The 5,897-nt window shown below is 43.0% G+C and overlaps 1 non-coding gene across 1 annotated transcript; it reads right to left on the bottom strand.

The window, feature by feature from the left end:
• Nucleotides 1-5,264: 5,264 nt before the first annotated feature.
• On the bottom strand, nucleotides 5,265-5,336 carry Trnai-aau (transfer RNA isoleucine (anticodon AAU)). Its single transcript has one exon. It is a non-coding gene; the product is annotated as a tRNA-Ile (tRNA).
• Between the last annotated feature and the right edge of the window lie 561 nt (nucleotides 5,337-5,897).

Below are 5,897 nucleotides of genomic sequence, written 5' to 3'. Positions count from 1 at the left end.
CTCGACTACTCATTGACGTGTTTGGAAACTTTCTTTGTTGTAGTTGCACTTTGCATTATGAGGGCTGGTTTTCCTGATGAGGATCTACTTATGGACTTTGCTCCTAATTTACGTTACTGTGTAGTAGACCTACTGCAACTACTTAAACCGGAAACGTTTGTTTGTTTGGATACTCCGCTTCTTAGTTGCTACATTTCGCTAAAATATTTTCCTTTTTTTCAAAACGGCAAGTTAAGATGACCACTGCAACATGGTAAGATCAGTAACAATTTAATACTTTGAAACAGTTATGTGTGGTGTACGAGGAGTCTACTGTTGTTGACTGAGGAATACATTAAACACGAAAGCTGCGTCCAATAACAATAATTAACTTTCGGTTACATGACAAAACACAAGTCGAAGCACTGTCAGTTCATCTCAGTACCCAGTAAAACTTAAACTGGAAAGATCGAAAACATACTTTTGTGGGGAAGGCAAACGAATGACTGCGTTTTATTGACCGCACACTAAGAATACGCAACAGGCCAACTGAAAACACTGCCTACACTACGTTTGTCCGTCCACTGCTATAATATCCTTGACAGACGTGATTGACTGTGCACGCAAAAACGTCCAAGGAACGGTAGCACGCTTTGTAATGTCACGAAATAGGGGAGAGAGGATCCCAGATTTGATAATCGAGTTGGGGTAACATTCATGAAAACATATGCGTTTTTCGTTGCCACGAGATCTTTTCACGAAATTTCAATCACCACCATATGTTCTGAATGCCAAAACATTATTTCCTAGGGTACTTACACAAGAAGAAACCATAGTAATAATGTAATTCAAGGCTCGCAAGAAAAGATTTAAGTAGTCCCTTTTCCCGCACACTGTTAATGAGTGGGACGGTAGAGAAATAATCCGAACCTTCTGCCAGGCACGTAAGTCCGGATTGCAAAGAAATCCTGTTGATGTAGTCATGTAGATGTAACAACGAAATTATGTTGTAATTACGACATGTGACTTTCACTTGATCTGAACATCGAAGTTGTTTACTGTTTATTTACTTTTTGTTCATTAATTTCAGCCATATACGACCACCTAGGCGCGTTAAAGTGATATTGAAATAAAGTGTCATGCATGGACCAATAACAATAAGTTCCCACCTACTTGTTATAGTACTGCATTATCTGCCAGCGTATTCAGAAGTGGATATCGCATACGAAGTTCCTAGGGTGTTTGTAATGGATATTGCAGACGACTTCGACAAAGTTTGAATGTAGCTTCGTAAAAGTTCCGTGATCAAACGATCTGCGTTGCTGGAGAATACAGTTTATCCTCACTAGACAGTATATATTATCATTATACATGAGGTGAGTAGGGTTTCGCCGCGTTGCGGTGGCCGAGCGGTTCCAGGCGCTTCAGTGACGAACCGCACGGCTGCTTCAGTCGCAGGTTGGAATTCTACCTCGGGCATAGATGTCTGTGATGCCCTTAGGCTAGCTAGGTTTAAGTAGTTCTAGGTCTAGGGGCTGATGACCTAAGCAGTTAGGTCGCATAGTTCTTGAAGCCATTTTTTGACCTTTCGCGTAAATTTTCTTTACATAAACCGTCGTATCTTTTGATTGCGTTGACATAGAAGCTCACTTTTTTACACCAGCAAGGGACCGGTTACAGCAAGAAGTGCGATACATTTCCGCTTATTATGTCCACCCGTTCTGGAGGTAAACGGGTTTTAAGGGTTGGGTAGACCGATAGACGGTCAAGAAAGTGAGACTAGTAGGGTTCCGTTTTTACCGGTTTAGGTGACGAAATCCTAACAACGAAAACACTGAAGATGAGGGCCGCATAAATAACACCCGCTACTCTTTATTCGAAATGTTCTAGTTGCTGTCGATACATAAGCATATTAGTCGTAGCTACGTTTTCGATCCAAATCACGTTTACAGGAATGCAAATAGAATGTATTTCCCTATACACGTGGTAATTCACATCCCAGTATTAATGCCACCGCGTTTTAGAAGTACGAACATTCTCATTGCTAGCTAGCTTAAGAAACACTTCTGCTAATGAACGTTTTCTGGCTGTGGCGAGTCTAGTGGAGAATTCGAAACAATGCAGAATACGTTTGGCAGCTATGTAGCCGTTTATTTCCTGGGGTGGTGCAGAATTATCCTACAAAATTTACTCTCTAATAACAGTAATTTGTTATTTCGATAATCATCCCGAATGATTGTCGCATAAGTGGTGACATAAAGGAAGAAAATTCATGTTTTTGAGTCCAGAAAGCTCTATGCAACAGAAACTGCAGATTTTTATTGCGAAATTGCCGGGTTGTTCATGTCTGGGGTAATAATAGAGGGCTGTTTGCCTAGGTTGTCTGCTAGCATAGTGAAAGGAAGGTCTGGTTTGTTTTCGGTTCTAATCTCTATGGAGGCAGGTAGAATATCAGTAAAGCAATTTTAAGAAATTCTCGCGCACCCAATACGATTTATCGCTACCTTTATTCTGTACTGGCGCTCTGTGGATGTCAATATGACACTCTTGTAGAATTTCATACATGATACTGCCTCCTTTTTCCGCTTCTGTCAATAATGGAATTGACTTAAGTGTGGCACTGAATGATGTTTAAGTGAATTTCGTTATGAATCTTCACGCATTGCTAAATTTGCACACTTTCATGGTAGGTCAGCAATGGTAATCCAGTATGACTGGTCTGAACGTTGACACAGACCGTTTCGCGGGCGAATGCGGATAATATTTTGCTAATTCGTAACGGTCTGGGGTTCTTTGTCTGTTATCTGGATAAGCTGAAATTCATTTTTATTCGTCCATTTCATACGAATTAGCGTTTCTTCTTTCAGTTCTGTCTTATGTTTACGTGTTGTATTTAACACACTAATCAGCATTAATATAGTCTTAGAAATTATGGAATACAGTCTAAAAAAGTTCAGATAGTTTGTCAATTTCACGCCTGCGCATAGTATGTTGGTAGCACTTCGTCGCCTTGCCTGTTATGCTGTGTAGCAGACTTTAAAGCCGTGCGGATCAGCATAACGAAAAGGCGAGGGGTCTCGCTCGTTTTGTCCACGACTGTACCTTCCTAATGCTAGGGTATGGCTCTCACGCTGTTTGGCATCCACATCCTAAATGCCTATGCACCGTCCAGCGTAAACGACACACCTTCTTTGCTGGCTGGGTAACACTGCTTTTTGAGGGTCTCCTGGAAGTAATGGTCCTTGGTGGGGTTATCATACAAGGGCCTACCGAACAACATCCACAACATCTCTCGTGCGCGGCCCTCTTCAGCTTATCAACACATGAAAGAAGTTTCACGGCACCTCCGCTAGTTTCACATACTGTACGGCACACTCGTCCAGTTGCCGCGACCGTATATACCTCACATGTTTCCTTACTGTCGACAGTCAACATGCTGAAGTTTGGCCTCTCGCATTCTCCGACCATGAGACCTAAGTTTGTGATGTCGCCCCTGCCCATCAACAGGTGTGGCACAGTCGTGGCCTGTGGAAATTAAGATCTTCCCACCTGACTGTCCCTGACTGCCGCCGAATCACTGAGGATGCCTGGGACTTCTGTCACCGATGCCGACCTGTCTACACATCCACCCTATCCTGGTGGCTTCTTCTTTTAAGCATTAGTCTTCATCTCAGAGTAGGACTTGCAACCTATGTATTCCAATATCTGTCTTCCTCTACCGTTTTTGCCCTCTACAGCTCCCTCTAGTTTCTTCTACTTCTCATTACTTTCGTCTTTCTTCGATTTGCTCTCAGTCCATATTCTGTACTCATTACAATGTTCATTCCATTCAGTAGATCATGTAATTCTTCTTCGTTTTCACTCATGATAGCAACGTCCTCGTCATTCCTTAGTACTTCTGTATGCCACTTCTTGGGGTATTGATTCTTCCTGATTAATCTCTTAAACTTCAGCCTACTCTTCATCACTACTACATAGTGATCTGTGTCTATATCTGCTTTCGGGTACGTCTTACAGTCCTGTATCAGAAATCGGAATCTCTGTCTTTCCATGGTGTAATCTAACTGAAATCTTACCATATCATCCTGCCTTTCGCAAGTATACCTCCTCCTCTTGTGATTCTTGCACAGAGTATTCACTATTACTAAATTAGTCTCTCTCCTCTCTGATTCCATGTCGCAAGCCCATATTTTCTTGTAAACTTCCTACCATTCCTTCCCCTACAACTGTACTTCAGTCCCCCCTGGCTATTACATTTCCATCTTCCTTTACGCATTGTGTCAATACCCTCACATACATTCTCTATATCTTCATCTTCAGCTTGCGACGTCGGCATGTGCACCTGTACTATCGTTCTCGATTTTGGTTTTCTGTCGATTCTGATCACAAAAACCCTATCACTAAACTGTTCAGAGTAGCTCACCCTCCGCACTACCTTCCTATTCATAAGGAATTCTACTCCCGTTATACCATTTTCTGCTGCTGTTGATATTTCCCTTTTCACATCCGACCAGAAATCCTTGTGTTGTTTCCTTTTCATTTCACTGACGCCTACTATGCCTAGACTGAGCCTTTGCATTTCCCTTTTCAGATTGTCTAGCTTCACTACCACGTTCAATTTTCTGACATTACTCCCACTCATAGAACATTATCTTTCGTCGATTATTCTACCTTTTTCTGATGGTCATCTCCTCCTTGGTAGTCCCTCCCGGAGATCCGAATGGGTGACTATTCCGGAATCTTTTGCCAATGGAGATATCATCATGATACTTCTTCAATTACAGGCCACATGTCCTGTGGATACACGTTACGTGTCTTTAATGCAGTGGTTTCCATTGCCTTCTGCATCCTCATGTCGTTGATCATTGCTGATTCTTCCACCTTTAGGTGCAGTTTCCCACCCCGAGGGCAAGAGAGTTCCGCGAACATCTGTCCGCTCCTCCGCTCTCTTTGACAAGGCCGTTGGCAGAATGAAGGTGACTTCTTATGCCGGAAGTCTGCGGCTGCCAGTGGTGATAATCAAAATTTGAACAGATGCGGCTTCTGAATCCGGGACCGATGACGTTTTGATTACTAATCAAAGATTCTATGCCTAGACCACGGGGTGCCTTTGTCTGTACCAGGATGTTATTTAAATTTCAATATTACTCCCTTACACGCCCACGGGTGGGTGGTGAGGTTGGCTTATTCCACGTGCCAGACAGTGTTACGGCACTTTTTGTTAGCTCCTAACCAAAATTCTGGCGCCATGATGGCGCAAACTGATGTGGCAAATAAAAAATGTGTATCAAGGCTGGGATTCGAACCCAGTTCTCCCGCTGATTAGGCAGATGCGCTAACCACTGCGCTACCCTGAACAGTGGCATTGCAAAACTGCACAGTCTGTGCTAGCACGCCTTCCTCCTCAGTCTAAATTTTCATTCACGCCAAATTCCAATTGGTATGCAGCGTCGAACGAAACGGAGGTTCCTGCCTGGATTCCAGGCACAGGTGCTTTAATCAAATGAATCAAATGAAAGTCTCTAACAGCTATGCTATGCAGTCTGAAGTAAGGAATGAAAATTTGTACCAAGGCCAGGATTTGAAGCCCAGTCTCCTGCTCCCCAGGCCTGCCTGGGTTTCAGGCAGGATCCTCCGTTTCGTTGGATTCTGTGGTGCTATTCCAGTACAGTTGGACAGCCTCTGCAGTTTTGATCAAGTTTAGGATAAATACCAAGTGGACTCACGAGTGAATGGAAATTTTGATTGAGGAGGAAGGCATGCCAGGATAATGTATGCAGTTGTGCAAAGCAACTGTGCCGTGGTGGCAAATGGTTAGCGCATCTGGCTAGTGAGCGAGAGAACTGAGTTCGATTCCTGGCATTACTATAAATTTTCATTTGTCTCTTCAGTCTGAATATATACATCACAGATATTTG

The sequence above is a fragment of the Schistocerca nitens genome, chromosome 4, assembly GCF_023898315.1.
Source record: "Schistocerca nitens isolate TAMUIC-IGC-003100 chromosome 4, iqSchNite1.1, whole genome shotgun sequence".
Classification (NCBI taxonomy): Eukaryota; Metazoa; Arthropoda; class Insecta; order Orthoptera; family Acrididae; genus Schistocerca; species Schistocerca nitens.
This window is presented reverse-complemented; position numbering and strand designations above follow the sequence as displayed.